Source organism: Triticum aestivum, chromosome 3B (assembly GCF_018294505.1).
Source record: "Triticum aestivum cultivar Chinese Spring chromosome 3B, IWGSC CS RefSeq v2.1, whole genome shotgun sequence".
NCBI classification, from domain to species: Eukaryota; Viridiplantae; Streptophyta; class Magnoliopsida; order Poales; family Poaceae; genus Triticum; species Triticum aestivum.
This window is the reverse complement of record NC_057801.1, coordinates 131,183,519-131,202,501: the sequence shown is the minus strand read 5'-3', so window position 1 is coordinate 131,202,501 and position 18,983 is coordinate 131,183,519.

Sequence of the window (18,983 nt, the reverse complement as noted above, 5' to 3'; positions counted from 1 at the left end):
CCTCCGGATTAAATTCCCACAGGCGGAGGGGGCGAAGTTTGCAGAGCAGAAGGCGTCGAATCAGCATAACCTGTGCCACTACGACCAAATTAATCTCCCTTTCTTGGAGGCCTCGAATCCGGTCCTGCAACAGGGGTACGTCTTTGGACGGCCCCCAGTTAAGCCCCTTGTTGACCCATGACGTCAGCCGTTGTGGAGGGCCTGAGCGGAAGACGGGCGGCAGCCTCTGCCTGCTACCCCTGGGAGCGGTGATATAGAACCACTCCTGTTGCCACAAGCCGAGCTCCTCCTGAAAAGAGCCCTCGGGCCATGGAGCATCGGCCCTCTTGCTTATAACCGCCCCGCCGCACTCTGCCTGACACCCTTCTATCATCTCCGGCTCCACGTTGAAGGTTTTGAGCCACAAGTCGAAGTGAGGGGTAGTGCGGAGGAAGGTTTCGCAGACGACAATGAATGATGAGATGTGGAGGATGGACTCCGGAGCCAAGTCATGGAATTCCATCCCATAGACATGAGCCCCCTCACGAAGGGATCCATCGGGAAGCCTAAACCCCGACGGAGGTGAGACACGAACACGACGCTCTCGCCGGGCTCGGGAGTAGGAATAACTTGCCCTCGGGCGGGCAACCTATGCGAAATCTCGTAGGTCAAATACCTGACGTCTCTCAGCTTTAGCACGTCCTCTTCTGTGACGGAAGAGGGCATCCACAGGCCTCGTGGGTCGGAGCCGGACATTGTCGAAGGTCAAAAGTACCCGAATCTGGAGCCCTGGGTTTTCCGGGTAATAAATTTCCAGAAAAGACCGTCGTGCTCATCAGCCCCAGGATTACTGTTAGCTGATGAGGCTCCAACTTGATACAGAAATTCCAAGCAGAATACAACATATGTAGTACAAGACCATTCTGGCCTGTGAGTACAACAAATGGTTTCTAGTGGTTGATGGCGGAAGCGGGTTGTGAAACATCAGTGTCTATGGGACTCCATTTCCCACGGGAACAGCTGACCAGGTTAACTCCTATCTTCGCGAGGCTGCTATCTCCATTACTTAGGTTCCGGGGCTGTCATCGCGTCGCTCCTCTTTGTGCAAGAAAATCTGGCCAAGACAATAGCCAGGGACAAGCCAGTGAGTACTTTGAATGTACTCACAAACATTATGAACACAGGTATAATATAATAATGATGTGCTGAAAACATTTTATGCTCATGATGTCAGTCAAAAATAGTAAATAAATTTCTGATGCGTGCATGCGGTTATTTATAAAATTGCAATAACATAGTAGTATTAAAATTTATGAAACAAATAACAAGCAATGCCACAGTCGGGCGTCTTAGCGACACCTCATAAAGGGCTTTAAAAGAAATGCCACAGTCGGGCGTCTGAGCGACACCACATAAAGGGCTTTAAAAGAAATGCCACAGTCGGGCGTCTGAGCGACACCACATAAAGGGCTTTAAAATAAACAATCATAGTGAATATCCCGGAGGTAGAACCATCCCAGAGATACTCGATAATAACAATAATATCATGGGTTAGTCAACAATAATAATAATCATAATTATCACAAGTCACAGGTAGTAGTTCCAGTTCTGGTTAACAGTTTCACCTCCGAAGACCGACACTAAGACCGACACCTGACCCATCCCAGACTATAATCCTTAACCATGGACACGGCTATTCGAATAGGTTTATTCTCTGCAGAGGGTGTACTCTTTACCCACGAGTAACAGATTTCTTTAGTCCATCGGGACTAATTCCGTCTACGGTCTTTTTGTTGAAAACACACCTAACTTGCACACACCAGCTTATCTCACACGTGTCTGGAATCACCCACGACACCTGTTAAGCAAACTCTAAGTGGGGAGGCTACAACCTCGCGTAGCATGGGATCAAATTTATATCGCGCGCTCTAAGGGGTGGCCTCCCCTCTCGGTCCCAACCGGAAACACCCATGCCCCCGGACCAGGTGGCCTGCCTACCAGCTACAACCGGTATCTTCCACCATGGCCTCTCTGTACGGTGTGTGCTAGAAAGAGGTTGATAACTTACTGAACCGTACTCTACTCGCTGTAGAGACGAGTGGTAGTACGAAGCAAGTATGGGGGTTACTGGCACAAGACTCGATCTACGGTCGACTCAGGAGGTTTAAGTATTCCCTGCATGATTAGCATGACGAATATATTTCAACCAACAGAGTCACCGCTCATATCACCTTGCCATGCCATACCAGACATAACCGTCCCGACGGAGACCGGCGACAAACTCATGCCTACCCAAGGCAGAGGTTTTCCCGGGTTCCTGCCGGTATGCATGCAAGGCACATGAGGGTGATTATCATCACAAGTGTGTCCATTTCCAACAGCATGGAAATCAATAACATGCACCCATGCATATGATCTTATCACATGAAATAACAAGTTTCTCCAAAGTGAGGTGATGTTATGAACGTGTCATCGAACACACAAAAATATTATGCCGAGGTTCAGAATGCTTGCCTTCAATGTGTGGAAAGGCAGGGTGCACTCCAAAACTTGAAATATTTCTCCTCTCTTCAAAAATCCTATTTTAGCAATATAAAAGAATTAACACACAAAATAAAAACAGCACCAAAAGTTGTTCTGAAAATTTTTCAAATAAATCTTAAAATAAACTAGGTGAAATTTGAGAGAGGTGGGAAAAAGAATCATTTCATTTGGAGTTGTATTTAAAAAGTTATAGCCAGTCAAAGTTCTGGTCAAAATCTGTTTTTAAAGAAAAAATTAGAAAAAGAAAACGTTTCAAACGAGATTACGCTTTCGGTGCAGAGGAGGCGTACTTGAGGCTTTACGCCTCCACTTAACCACGTGGACCGGCGCTGGGTCTCTGACGGTGGGCCCGCCTGGCCCACTGGTCAGGTTTGACCAGTCGCCCGCGTCGTCTCCCTTCTCTGCCCGAGTGGAGCGGGGCTCCGGCGATCATCACCGGCGAATGGTGGCTCCGTTCGGAAAGCTGAGGCCACCAGTGGATTCAGGGGGCCGAGGTGGTTACTCCGGTAGTTGTAGGGTCGTCGGAGGTGGAGGATATCGCCGGCGGCGAGCTCCAAGGCGGAGGGAAGCTTCGGGAGCAAGATGGAATTGGGGCTACGGTGGTTCCCGATCAAAATTGAGTAGGGGGACGGGTTCACGGGAGGATGAGGAGGTTCCTGGCGAAGAGAACGGAGAGGGGGAAGTACTGGAGGTGCCGGATTGGCCGGGGTGGTGGCGGCGGCAGGAGTTGCCGGAGATGAGGAAGAAAGCTCTCCTGGGTCGATTGGCGAGCTGGGGAAGCGTCATTGGGGTGGCCTGAGGTTGCCCGTGTGCGGGAACGGCCCGGGGCGTCCATTTATAAGCGAGGCAAGGCGGTTCCACGGCGGCCGTGGATAAGCTTCCGGCGAACCGACGTTCTGTAGCAGCAGGGCATCGTGGCGGCGACGAGCGCTAGCGGACATGGCTGTGGATGAGCTCGCACTGCTCCAGGGGCCAGGTGGCGAGTGGGAGGGGTTTGGGCGGCGCTGCCCGTGGCTGGAGCCACTGCGGACGCCGGAGTGCCGCCAAGAACGCCCTGGCGGCGGCGCTGTAGCGTGCCAGGGTGGTTTGGCGCGATGCTGCGAGGCGGGGAGTGCGTGGCGAGGTGCTGCCGTGTGGGCCAAAGCCAGGGGGCCAGCGTGTCGGCTCGGGCGCGGCATCGTGCAATACGCGCGCTCTGGACGCGTCCAGTGCACGCACGGGGGATGTTCGACACAATGCCAGAGCATGCTAGAGGTCGCAGGTGAGGTTGGGGTTTACCAGATCGAGGTTAGGAGCAACTGGGAGTCTAGTGGACATGCTAATTTGATCAGAGGTGCAAGCTCACAGTGAAATGCCAAAACTCATGTCAAAACTGGTCATGCCTACAGGGTGCTCGATAGAATGCCACATGCACCTAGGCATCTCTTGGGGTAGCCAAAACTTCCAGGTTGGGGTCTCTTTAGATGCAAGAGAGAGTGGTGAGGTTAGTTTGTGAAAAGCACAAACTTGTTAGTGCAAGTTTTACAAAACTACATTTCTGGACAGGAAATAAATGACATTATTTCATGAACCAAAAATGATCCAAAGGGTGCATGCTCCTGGACTTAAGGGTTTAACATGGAGGACTACAAGTAGGAGAAAGAATCAAGGGTTAAAGAGCAAGCAAAAATATGGTTGATGTACAAACCATCCAGTTGGTCCAGAATGAAGATGAGGTTGATTCACTCAAATTTTTCAAAGAACAGCACTAGGTTTTTGTATAAAGTTGAATCATATGCTACTAACAATATCCCATAATTTTGGTGGAGGCCAGAAAGAAATATTTAAATGGGTTGTAGTGCAAAATGCACTCTGGACCAGAGAAGAAAAATTGAGTGTAGGGCTCAAAATATTTCATGAATGAAATATATTTTTGCATAAAAGTGATTTAAAAACATCACATGACATCTCCAAATTTTTGTGGAAATTTTAAGTGAATCTATCAAATGGTTGTAGTTCAAATATGGTCATTTAACCTTGAAAAACCATTTCCAAGAAAGAAAAAATCAAGCAATTAAATTAGTTAATTAGTTATACTGATAAAAGGAAAGTTTTTCTTGAGAGGTTAAACAAGTCCAATAACATATTTGAAAAGTTTTCTCTTTGGGAAAAACTCATCATAACAGGGAAGGAAATGATTTAAAAAATCAAAATGGAGCTCAGAAATCCAAAGTTTTAATTCTTGGAAAAAATTTAATTCATTAAAACAAGGCCAAATTTTTGGGGTGTCACAATACTACCCCCCTTAAGAAAAATCTCGTCCTCGAGATTTGTTAAAAGCTGTGTTAAGAAAATATTACGCAATAAACATGTGGCTCTAGTGAGAGGGCAATAAGTGGTGAAAAACCGCAGTGTGAAAACTGGTGCTGCGTGGAAGAGTCTATGGTTCGGGACAAAATCGTGAGACTTTTATGCTGGATATAAATTTAGAATAACTCCTAAATTTAGATATACGCTGGTCGTACCCGAGAGCACAGTGCTTTCTCTGGCCGACAGGTGGACCCGGGGTCCACTGTCAGTCTCCTCTTCTCCCTCTGGCTCTCTCTTCTTCCTCACACCTGGCCTCACTTCTCCTCCTCCTTTCTCCATTACTGCTTACAGAAGCTCGGGTGAGGCTCTAATGGCGGAGGCGATGCCGGACTGGTTTGTGATCCTGATATGCGGAGGGCTGGCGACACTGTTGGGGCTCTCTGTGCTCCTGTGCGCGATGATCCTCGACGAGTGTCGCGACGCTGCGGCTCGGGTGTTGGCTCTCCGCGGTGGTGGTGATCATGAGGAGTAGATGGAGTGTGCCGGGTGCTAACTGTTGTTAGGGGGTGATTAGCTGGATGTAACACCGTTGCAAGGTTTTGCAAATAGTGTATGTGTCCGAATGATTATGGTTGTGAGTCTGCTGCGCGGTGCTGTGTGAAATTAAATAATCCACGTCATGAGGAGGGGCAGGTGTAGCAACTCAGGGAAAAGAAATCTCACTCCAGGATTTTGTGAGGGAAAAAACAGTTAATTAAAAGGAGCATAAACCACAACAAAAACTACACACATTAGTAGAAGCCAAAATAATTGACTCGTCGCACAAATTTGGGGTACCATGCATAAGATACACGCAAATATAAATGCTGCAAAAACAAATACAGTAGTGACGTCTAAAATGAAGACGGTAACTGGGTGGGGTCCTGATAAAATGTCTCTGGTAATGGGATACACTCCTCTTCTATCGGAGGAAGTGGATTGACCAGTCGATGTATGCGTCTCTCCGGGTCGGGTCTCAGTGATCTGCCGATGGCAATCTGAGGACTTAAATCTGCGAGGCTCTGGAGATAATCCATCACTCGCTGGTTCAAATGCTCTTGAGCAATGATGTACTGGATAAGGTTGGCCAGAACTGGGTCTCTCTCAATAGGCCCACCGGGAAAAGACGTTACTTCTCCGGGTGCTGCACGGCTCGAAAAGTAATAATATCCTCGTTCGCGGGCATAGGGTACTGCGGATCGAAGACGAGCAATCGCTTCTTTCGCAGCAGTTTCTATGGCCAGGTGTGGGGTTGGCATAGATTTCCCCACGAAGGAAACTTCCGTTGGATCTTGGTTGGGGTCTACAGGAGGAATGTGTGCTGCTGCCCAATATTCCGAGGTGGATGGGGTGATTCTAGATTTGAACAGCTCATACTGAGGTGGCTGGGTAGAACCCATGGTACTGCGGGTAAAATCCCACAATATTTTGACAAAGCTACCTGGGGTTGCATCTGGGGTTCTCAGATGAATGATGGGGCTCGGCATGACAGGAAAAAGTTGTGAGTGTGGTGCACAAAGTGAGGGTTGCTGGGTAAGGTCACAAGGTGGCCTTTATATAGCAATGGAGCCGGATCGTTTTACCGTGGTGAAAGGTAATAAATTTACCAGCTTAGCTCCAAAGGTCAGGTCAGTGTCAGAGATACACATATCTCATAAAGAGACGTGTTACTGTGGTTGTCGTCGGGTTGGTTTTGGTAGTTGTGCCCGGAAAAATATGCAACTATGCGCTGACCAAAAATGCAAGGCCACTATTAAAACAGAGGCACAACGACAGACTGCGTTAATATACACGGTCGCACGTTTACAAAGTGAGGATACACTGAGACTCGGTACTACTCGTATGGCTTAGTCTACCTCATTAATGTCTAAACGGGCGCGCCTGGTGGATGTCGAGGCTTCTCCACGTGTCTCACTGCCGGGATTAGTCGGAGATGGCGGAGGAACTGCAGGGTCGGGGTAGTGATGATGACCATCGCGGGGATTGTTGGCCACAACCCCGTTGGAGTGTGCTCCCAAAAGGCAATGAAGCACCTCTGGGGTCATCAAAGCATCTCGGCTGATGGCTGGAGCTGATCTCGGAGTCTCGATCGGTTGTCCAAACAGCACGACTGGGTTGTCGGCATTGGGCTCATTTTCTTCTCTCGCCCGGGCTCGACGAACCAGCTCTCCACGAGCTGCAATTAAATCAATAGTGATTTGGTCGAACAGTGCCTCTAGTGCACTTACATAGCGCACTAGGTGCAACAATGCGGGGTCCGTCTCGTGATCTCCGTTGGCAACTTGGGGTGGTCTACCATATCCTTCACGTCTGGGGTAGTAGTGGAACGAGCGACAGTTAACTCTGGGCGACAGGTGCCTGAGATGAACTATAGCCTCTCGAGCAGCTAGTTGTATGGCTAGTGGCTCAAAGGAAGTTGTTCTTCCGGTGAACCTGTAGGGGCGCTCAGGTGACAGTCCCCTACCGTAGATGTGCACAGTGGCCCAAAATTGACGGTCTTCACCGCTCATGGGTCCTTGGTACACAACATATTCTGGTGGCTCCTCTAACGCATAGGCACGATGGGTGAGGTTTGCGAGTATGGTCACAAAACTTCCAAGGTTGGTTGCTGTGGTTTCATTGTGCACGACAGGGCCAGGCATTGTGGCTCGGTTTGGGGTAGAGGCTGTGATGTGCTGTGTTGGGACTAGAGTGCCCCTTTTTATAGAAAAAAGAGGACGGAGTCTTCCTCCGCACGCTTGCGAGAAAGGACTATTTATGGGCCGGTCACTGGCGCATGAGTGACAGGTTAGGTTGATAGGTTGGGCACCGACTGCCAAAAGGTGTTGGGTCACTGTGTGGCTATCTTGCACGAGAAGCTTGGTTGGGGTTTGGTTATGGTTTGGTGGGTTGGTTTGCCTAAGTTTATAGACCCGGCTAAGATAGGATTAGCCAATGGTCAGCCTGGCTCTGATACCAAGTCTGTCACGACCGGTTTTCCGGGTAATAAATTTCCAGAAAAGACCGTCGTGCTCATCAGCCCCAGGATTACTGTTAGCTGATGAGGCTCCAACTTGATACAGAAATTCCAAGCAGAATACAGCATATGTAGTACAAGACCATTCTGGCCTGTGAGTACAACAAATGGTTTCTAGTGGTTGATGGCAGAAGCGGGTTGTGAAACATCAGTGTCTATGGGACTCCATTTCCCACAGGAACAGCTGACCAGGTTAACTCCTATCTTCGCGAGGCTGCTATCTCCATTACTTAGGTTCCGGGGCTGTCATTGCGTCGCTCCTCTTTGTGCAAGAAAATCTGGCCAAGACAATAGCCAGGGACAAGCCAGTGAGTACTTTGAATGTACTCGCAAACATTATGAACACAGGTATAATATAATAATGATGTGCTGAAAACATTTTATGCTCATGACGTCAGTCAAAAATAGTAAATAAATTTCTGATGCGTGCATGCGGTTATTTATAAAATTGCAATAACATAGTAGTATTAAAATTTATGAAACAAATAACAAGCAATGCCACAGTCGGGCATCTTAGCGACACCTCATAAAGGGCTTTAAAAGAAATGCCACAGTCGGGCGTCTGAGCGACACCACATAAAGGGCTTTAAAAGAAATGCCACAGTCGGGCGTCTGAGCGACACCACATAAAGGGCTTTAAAATAAACAATCATAGTGAATATCCCGGAGGTAGAACCATCCCAGAGATACTCGATAATAACAATAGGTTAGTCAACAATAATAATAATCATAATTATCACAAGTCACAGGTAGTAGTTCCAGTTCTGGTTAACAGTTTCACCTCCGAAGACCGACACTAAGACCGACACCTGACCCATCCCAGACTGTAATCCTTAACCATGGACACGGCTATTCGAATAGGTTTATTCTCTGCAGAGGGTGTACTCTTTACCCACGAGTAACAGATTTCTTTAGTCCATCGGGACTAATTCCGTCTACGGTCTTTTTGTTGAAAACACACCTAACTTGCACACACTAGCTTATCTCACACGTGTCTGGAATCACCCACGACACCTGTTAAGCAAACTCTAAGTGGGGAGGCTACAACCTCGCGTAGCATGGGATCAAATTTATATCGCGCGCTCTAAGGGGTGGCCTCCCCTCTCGGTCCCAACCGGAAACACCCATGCCCCCGGACCAGGTGGCCTGCCTACCAGCTACAACCGGTATCTTCCACCATGGCCTCTCTGTACGGTGTGTGCTAGAAAGAGGTTGATAACTTACTGAACCGTACTCTACTCGCTGTAGAGACGAGTGGTAGTACGAAGCAAGTATGGGGGTTACTGGCACAAGACTCGATCTACGGTCGACTCAGGAGGTTTAAGTATTCCCTGCATGATTAGCATGACGAATATATTTCAACCAACAGAGTCACCGCTCATATCACCTTGCCATGCCATACCAGACATAACCGTCCCGACGGAGACCGGCGACAAACTCATGCCTACCCAAGGCAGAGGTTTTCCCGGGTTCCTGCCGGTATGCATGCAAGGCACATGAGGGTGATTATCATCACAAGTGTGTCCATTTCCAACAGCATGGAAATCAATAACATGCACCCATGCATATGATCTTATCACATGAAATAACAAGTTTCTCCAAAGTGAGGTGATGTTATGAACGTGTCATCGAACACACAAAAATATTATGCCGAGGTTCAGAATGCTTGCCTTCAATGTGTGGAAAGGCAGGGTGCACTCCAAAACTTGAAATATTTCTCCTCTCTTCAAAAATCCTATTTTAGCAATATAAAAGAATTAACACACAAAATAAAAACAGCACCAAAAGTTGTTCTGAAAATTTTTCAAATAAATCTTAAAATAAACTAGGTGAAATTTGAGAGAGGTGGGAAAAAGAATCATTTCATTTGGAGTTGTATTTAAAAAGTTATAGCCAGTCAAAGTTCTGGTCAAAATCTGTTTTTAAAGAAAAAATTAGAAAAAGAAAACGTTTCAAACGAGATTACGCTTTCGGTGCAGAGGAGGCGTACTTGAGGCTTTACGCCTCCACTTAACCACGTGGACCGGCGCTGGGTCTCTGACGGTGGGCCCGCCTGGCCCACTGGTCAGGTTTGACCAGTCGCCCGCGTCGTCTCCCTTCTCTGCCCGAGTGGAGCGGGGCTCCGGCGATCATCGCCGGCGAATGGTGGCTCCGTTCGGAAAGCTGAGGCCACCAGTGGATTCAGGGGGCCGAGGTGGTTACTCCGGTAGTTGTAGGGTCGTCGGAGGTGGAGGATATCGCCGGCGGCGAGCTCCAAGGCGGAGGGAAGCTTCGGGAGCAAGATGGAATTGGGGCTACGGTGGTTCCCGATCAAAATTGAGTAGGGGGACGGGTTCACGGGAGGATGAGGAGGTTCCTGGCGAAGAGAACGGAGAGGGGGAAGTACTGGAGGTGCCGGATTGGCCGGGGTGGTGGCGGCGGCAGGAGTTGCCGGAGATGAGGAAGAAAGCTCTCCTGGGTCGATTGGCGAGCTGGGGAAGCGTCATTGGGGTGGCCTGAGGTTGCCCGTGTGCGGGAACGGCCCGGGGCGTCCATTTATAAGCGAGGCAAGGCGGTTCCACGGCGGCCGTGGATAAGCTTCCGGCGAACCGACGTTCTGTAGCAGCAGGGCATCGTGGCGGCGACGAGCGCTAGCGGACATGGCTGTGGATGAGCTCGCACTGCTCCAGGGGCCAGGTGGCGAGTGGGAGGGGTTTGGGCGGCGCTGCCCGTGGCTGGAGCCACTGCGGACGCCGGAGTGCCGCCAAGAACGCCCTGGCGGCGGCGCTGTAGCGTGCCAGGGTGGTTTGGCGCGATGCTGCGAGGCGGGGAGTGCGTGGCGAGGTGCTGCCGTGTGGGCCAAAGCCAGGGGGCCAGCGTGTCGGCTCGGGTGCGGCATCGTGCAATACGCGCGCTCTGGACGCGTCCAGTGCACGCAAGGGGGGATGTTCGACATAATGCCAGAGCATGCTAGAGGTCGCAGGTGAGGTTGGGGTTTACCAGATTGAGGTTAGGAGCAACTGGGAGTCTAGTGGACATGCTAGTTTGATCAGAGGTGCAAGCTCACAGTGAAATGCCAAAACTCATGTCAAAACTGGTCATGCCTACAGGGTGCTCGATAGAATGCCACATGCACCTAGGCATCTCTTGGGGTAGCCAAAACTTCCAGGTTGGGGTCTCTTTAGATGCAAGAGAGAGTGGTGAGGTTAGTTTGTGAAAAGCACAAACTTGTTAGTGCAAGTTTTACAAAACTACATTTCTGGACAGGAAATAAATGACATTATTTCATGAACCAAAAATGATCCAAAGGGTGCATGCTCCTGGACTTAAGGGTTTAACATGGAGGACTACAAGTAGGAGAAAGAATCAAGGGTTAAAGAGCAAGCAAAAATATGGTTGATGTACAAACCATCCAGTTGGTCCAGAATGAAGATGAGGTTGATTCACTCAAATTTTTCAAAGAACAGCACTAGGTTTTTGTATAAAGTTGAATCATATGCTACTAACAATATCCCATAATTTTGGTGGAGGCCAGAAAGAAATATTTAAATGGGTTGTAGTGCAAAATGCACTCTGGACCAGAGAAGAAAAATTGAGTGTAGGGCTCAAAATATTTCATGAATGAAATATATTTTTGCATAAAAGTGATTTAAAAACATCACATGACATCTCCAAATTTTTGTGGAAATTTTAAGTGAATCTATCAAATGGTTGTAGTTCAAATATGGCCATTTAACCTTGAAAAACCATTTCCAAGAAAGTAAAGATCAAGCAATTAAATTAGTTAATTAGTTATACTGATAAAAGGAAAGTTTTTCTTGAGAGGTTAAACAAGTCCAATAACATATTTGAAAAGTTTTCTCTTTGGGAAAAACTCATCATAACAGGGAAGGAAATGATTTAAAAATCAAAATGGAGCTCAGAAATCCAAAGTTTTAATTCTTGGAAAAAAATTTAATTCATTAAAACAAGGCCAAATTTTTGGGGTGTCACAATACAAGATTGAAGACTTCGTCCCGTGTCCGGATGGGACTTTCCTTGGCGTGGAAGGCAAGCTTGGCGATACGGATATGTAGATCTCCTACCATTGTAACCGACTCTGTGTAACCCTAGCCCTCTCCGGTGTCTATATAAATCGGATGGCTTTAGTCCGTAGGACGAACAACAATCATACCATAGGCTAGCTTCTAGGGTTTAACCTCCTTGATCTCGTGGTAGATCCACTCTTGTAACACACATCATCAATATTAATCAAGCAGGACGTAAGGTTTTACCTCCATCAAGAGGGCCCGAACCTGGGTAAAACATCGTGTCCCTTGTCTCCTGTTACCATCCGCCTAGACGCACAGTTCGGGACCCCCTACCCAAGATCCGCCGGTTTTGACACCAACACCTGGGTAAAAACATCGTGTCCCTTGTCTCCTGTTACCATCCGCCTAGACGCACAGTTCGGGACCCCCTACCCGAGATCCGCCGGTTTTGACACCGACATTGGTGCTTTCATTGAGAGTTCCTTTGTGTCGTCATCTTTAGGCCCGATGGCTCCTCCGATCATCAACAACGATGCAGTCCAGGGTGAGACTTTTCTCCCCGGACAGATCTTTGTATTCGGAGGCTTTGCACTGCGGGCCAATTCGCTTGGCCATCTGGAGCAGATCGAAATCTACGCCCCTGGCCATCAGGTCAGATTTGGAAGTTTGAACTATACGGATGACGTCCGCGGAGACTTGATCTTCGACGGGTTCGAGCCACAGCCAAGCGTGTCCCGCTATTGCGATGGGCATGATCTAGCTTTGCCGCCAGACAGTGCCCTAGAGGCCGCACCAGTGTCCGCTCCGACCCTTAGCTCAGAGCCGACTGCGCCGATCGAGGACGGGTGGTTGGACACCGCCTCGGGGGCTGCTATCTCTACGGCGATCGAGCCGAACACCAACCCTGTCCTTTGCGAAGCTCATGACTCCAAGGTGCCGGACTCCTCTCCGGACTCCGAACCTTCCGCGCCCCTGCCAATCGAATCCGATTGGGCGCCAATCATGGAGTTCACCGCCGTGGACATCTTTCGGCACTCGCCCTTTGGCGACATCCTGAATTCACTAAAGTCTCTCTGTTTATCAGGAGAGCCCTGGCCGGACTATGGTCAGGAAGGTTGGGATGCAGACGACGAAGAAATTCAAAGCCCACCCACCACCCACTTCGTAGCCACTGTCAATGATTTAACCGACATGCTCGACTTCGACTCCGAAGACATCGACGGTATGGACGACGATGCAGGAGACGACCAAGAACCAGCGCCTACAGGGCACTGGAAGGCCACCTCGTCATACGACATATACATGGTGGACATCCCAAAATATGGGAATGGCAATGGAACAACGGAGGATGACCCCTCCAAGAAACAGCCTAAGAGCCGGCGTCAGCGGTGCCGCTCTAAATCCCGCCACAGCAAAAACGGTGATTCCGGCACGGGAGACAATAACACCCCGGAAAGTGCCAAAGACAACCCCCACCAGCAGGATTCAGCGCAGGAGGATGGAGAAGCTAGCCCTCATAAGAGAGCGGCAGACAGAGAGGTAGAGGACGATAGTTACATGCCTCCCTCCGAAGACGAGGCAAGCCTCGACGACGACGAATTTGTCGTGCCTGAGGATTCCGTCGAACAAGAGCGTTTCAAACGTAGGCTTATGGCCACAGCAAGCAGCCTCAAGAAAAAGCAGCAACAGCTTAGAGCTGACCAAGACTTGCTAGCTGACAGATGGACTGAAGTCCTTGCGAACGAAGAGTACGAACTCGAACGCCCCTCCAAGAGCTACCCAAAACGCAGGCTGCTACCCTGATTAGAGGAGGAAGCACCCAAACCTACATCACCAGCGCATGATGCGGCCGACTGTCCACCTCGTGGCCGCGATAGAGAGGCCTCTTGGCCCTCCACTCAAGCCACACCCTGACGTCGCTCAAAAAGTACCAAGGCACGGGGAAATGCGCCAGACCTGCGAGATATATTAGAGGACAAGGCAAGGCAAACAAGATCGATCTACGGATCGCGTGGGCACCTCACTACACGTGACGATAACCGTCATGCCGGATACAGCAAATCCGGCCGAGCCGAACACAGCAGACAAAGCTCATTTGAGCTACGTCGTGATATAGCCCAGTACAGGGGCGCCGCACACCCACTATGCTTCACAGATGAAGTAATGGATCATCAAATCCCCGAGGGTTTCAAACCCGTAAACATCGAATCATATGATGGCACAACAGATCCTGCGGTATGGATCGAGGACTACCTCCTTCATATCCACATGGCCCGCGGTGATGATCTACACACCATCAAATACCTCCAACTCAAGCTTAAAGGAACAGCTCGGCATTGGCTTAACAGCTTGCCAGCGGAGTCAATTGGTTGTTGGGAAGACCTGGAAGCCGCATTCCTCGACAACTTCCAGGGCACCTATGTGTGACCACCAGACGCCGATGACCTAAGCCACATAATTCAGCAGCCAGAGGAATCGGCCAGACAATTCTAGACACGGTTCCTAACCAAGAAAAATCAAATCGTCGACTGTCCGGATGCAGAGGCCCTTGCAACCTTCAAACATAACATCCGCGATGAGTGGCTTGCCCGGCACCTAGGACAGGAAAAGCCGAAATCCATGGCAGCCCTCACAACACTCATGACCCGCTTTTGCGTGGGAGAGGACAGCTGGCTAGCTCGTAGTAACAACATGACCAAGAGCCCTGGTAATTCAGATACCAAGGACAGCAACGGCAGGTCGCGTTGCAACAAGCACAAGCGCCGCATTAATGGTGATAATGCTGAGGATACGGCAGTTAATGCCAGATTCAGAGGCTCTAAACTCGGTCAGCGGAAAAATCCATTCAAAAGAAATACTCCGGGCCCGTCCAATTTGGACCGAATACTCGATTGCTCGTGGAAGATACACGGCACCCCCGAAAAACCAGCCAACCACACCAACAGGGATTGTTGGGTGTTCAAGCAGGCAGGCAACTTAAATGCCGAAAACAATGACAAGGGGCTGCATAGCGACGACGAGGAGGAGCCCCGGCCGCCGAACAATAGATGACAGAAGGGCTTCCCCCTACAAGTGAGGATGGTGAACATGATATACGCAACCCACATACCCAAAAGGGAGCGGAAGCGTGCACTAAGGGACGTATATGCGATGGAGCCAGTCGCCCCAAAGTTCAATCCGTGGTCCTCCTGCCCGATCACTTTTGATCGAAGGGACCACCCCACTAGCATCCGCCATGGCGGATTCGCCGCATTGGTTCTAGACCCAATCATTGACGGATTTCACCTCACTAGAGTCCTGCTGGATGGCGGCAGCAGCCTGAACCTGCTTTATCAGGATACAATGCGCAAAATGGGCATAGACCCCTCAAGGATTAAACCCACAAAGACGACCTTTAAAGGCATCATACCAGGTGTAGAGGCCAATTGTACAGGCTCAGTTACACTTGAAGTGGTCTTCGGATCCCCGGATAACTTCCGAAGCGAGGAGTTAATCTTTGACATAGTCCCGTTCCGCAGCGGCTATCACGCATTGCTCGGATGAACCGCATTTTCAAAGTTCAATGCGGTGCCGCACTACGCATACCTCAAGCTCAAGATGCCAGGCCCTCGAGGAGTCATTACGGTCAACGGAAACACCGAACACTCTCTCCGAACGGAGGAGCATGCGGCGGCCCTCGCGGCGGAAGTACAAAGCAGCCTCTCAAGGCAATCCTCGAGTCCGGCTATTAAACGTCCGGACACCATCAAGCGCGCCCGGAGTAACCTACAACAAGACCGCCTGGCACGTCCCGAGTACGCCTAGCATTGCGGCCCCAACCCCAACCCTCGCAAAATTGTGAAACCAGTACTACGCATACATAATTACGCTCTGGAAATACCATGGGCATAGGGGGAGGGGCACGACCACGGCTAACCCATAATGCGGCTCAACCGCACCAGGGGCTGCCAATTGTGTCATTTTTTTTTCTCTTACTTTCAGGACTCCTTTCTCAAGAAGCCCTGTCCGGCAGTAGAATCGCCGAACACACGATGCAACAGCCAGGGAAGCAGAAAGCTACGTCGAGTGTCCAGGTGGTCTCTATAACGAGCAGTATACTTGTTTCACATATCATCCCGCAGCTCGCCCCTGGAGGGGGACATGTCAAATAGTCCCGTCCATTGCTTATCGCACTATTTGTATCGTTCTGCTTTTACCGCAACCTTTTTAAATAAACAATACATAGCTTCTGCCTATTATTGCATTCCTTTTTTTATCTATATATGTTCACTTATGACATGTTGCGCCCGTACACTTTGGTACGGCCAAATACACCAGGGGCTTAAGTACCCCAAAATATGGTGTGATAAGTCCGAACACTTTCACAAGTTCGGCACCCCGAACTTATAGCATTATATGCATCGGCTCCGAATCATGTCTTGGGTCAATAGTTGGGTTTGTCCGGCTCCCATGTTTTGGTACCTTACGTTCCGTTATATCGGCTAAGGTAGCGCTGGGAGAACCACTGCGATTGTGCTCCGATTGAGCTGGGTTAAGCACCTCAGTGGAGAAAGCTAAAACTGACTGTCATGATAGGGCGAGAGCCGGTCGCTGTTCGAGAGGTTTTTGAGTCCCTAAAGACTTATGCCGCTTAGAGCGAGGAGTCGGCTTTGTCCGGCCAAGGCGTGGATAGCGCCCCAAACTCGGTCTTCCGAATTCCAGGGGCTTCGTCGAAATTTAAAATTATAGAATTCTATGGCTAAGTGAGAGTGTTCAAGCATTATAATCCGGTTGCCTCGTTCGTTGCGTTGAGCGCCTCCCTCGAAGGACCCAATAATGGGAAAAAGAGTGCTCAAGTTTATCCCGAACACCCCAGCACTCATGGCATGGGGCAGAAGCCGACGACTCGCCATCTCTCAAATTTAGTAAACGGCCGCACAGAAGGTAATATTTTAAATTCACAAGCGTTGCTTAGCGCATATGAACAAGTTTTCAGCGTACTGGATAACAAATGTGAGTTTACTCAAAAATTACATCTTTGGAGCATTCACCCGCTATAAGGCGGGCACCCTTCAGGACGCCCTCATAATACATCTCGGGCTTGCGATACTCCTTGCCCGGCGGTGGTCTGCCGTCACAAGCTTCTCAGCGTCCATCTTGCCCTAGTGCACTTTAGCACGGGCAAGGGCCCTACGGGCACCTTCGATGCAGACGGAGCACTTGACGACTTCAATCCATGGACAGGCGTCCACCAGCCGCCTCACCACCCGAAGTAGCTCCCAGGCATGGCTTCCTTAGGCCACAGCCGAACTATGAGGCCCTTCATGGCCTGTTCGGCCACCTTATGGAGCTCGACCAGCTGCTTCAGCTGGTCGCTCAAGGGCATCGGGTGTCCGGCCTCAGTATACTGAGACCAGAACACCTTCTCCGTCGAGCTCCCCTCCTCGGCTCGGTAGAACGCGGCAGCATCGGACATACTGCGGGGCAGATCTGTGAATGCTCCTGGAGAGCTCCGGATTCGGGTAAGTAACAAGTAATTCACTTTCACGTGCCTGCTTTGCATAAAGAAGGCCTTACCCACCGCTATCTTCTTCATCGCTTCAATTTCCTGGAGGGCTTTTTGGGCTTCGGCCTTAGCAGCTTTGGCGCTCTCAAGGGCCGAGGCGATCTCGGACTCTCGAGTCTTTGAGTCACGCTCCAAACTCTCGTATTTTTCCATGAGAGCCTGGAGCTCATGCCGCACCTCCGCCACCCGCGCCTCCTACTTCTCTCGCTCGGTGCGCTCCGCGGCCGCATTGCTTTTGGCCTTGGACACCGCTTCCTTTAGGGACGCCACCTCGGTTGTGGCCCCTGCAATACTCACGATGGTCCTGTCATTTTTTTGCAACCACATCTTTTTATATATATATACCTAATAAGGTATTACTTACCTTCCTTGTCCTCGAGCCGCTTCTTGGCAAGGCCGAGCTTGTTCTCGGACCGCTCGAGGCTCTGCTTCAATGCATCGACCTCCGCAGTCAGTGCGGCAGAGGTCAGCAGTGGAGCCTGCATTCCCATATTGACATACTTATGTTAGACTCCTGCGAATGTTATTAGATCCTCTATTCGGCTTTTCTTTCCGAACGCCAAACAGAGCATCAGGGGCTACTGTCTATGCGGTAATATTTTTCACATACCTCAAAGCCTATTAGAAGGCTGGCACAGGCTTCTGTCAGCCCACTCTTGGCGGACTGAACCTTTTGGATCACCGCACTCATAACAGTGCGGTGCTCCTCGTCGATGGAGCCGCCGTTAAGCACCTCCAGCAAATTATCAGGTGCCTCCGGTTGGACGGAGGTCACCGGCATCGTAGGCTTGCCCTTCTTACTAGGGGGCCGCCTGCCGGACTCCGGAACCACCGGAGGTTCCAGTGCGGTGTCCGACCCAGGGCCGGACTTAGAGCCCTTTGGGGTTTCACCCCCTTGGCGCCTGGAGTCCTGAGTCCGGGACCCCCTATCCGAGATCCACCGGTTTTGACACCGACAGGGATCCCATCACCGGAGGCCATCTTCATCATCCCGGCGCTATCCATGACAAGGAGGGAGTAGTTCACCCTCGAGGCTGAGGGTATGTACTAGTAGCTATGTGTTTGATCTCTCTCTCTCTCTTGTGTTCTCTCTCGTGTTCCCTCTATGGCACGATCTTGATGTATCTCGAGCTTTGCTATTGTAGTTGGATCTTATGATGTTTCTCCCCCTCTACTCTCTTGTGATGAATTGAGTTTCCCCTTTGAAGTTATTTTATCGGATTGAGTCTTTCATGAGAACACTTGATGTATGTCTTGCCGTGATTATCTGTGGTGACAATGGGATATCATGTGCCACTTGATGTATGTTTTGGTGATCAACTTGCGGGTTTCGTGACATTGGGAACCTATGCATAGGGGTTGGCACACGTTCTTGACTCTCCGGTAGTAGCTTTAGGGCACTCTTTGAAGTAATTTTATGTTGGTTGGATGAATCTGAGATTGTGTGATGCATATCGTATAATCATGCCCACGGATACTTGAGGTGACAATGGAGTATCTAGGTGACATTAGGGTTTTGGTTGATTTGTGTCTTAAGGTGTTATTCTAGTACCAACTCTTT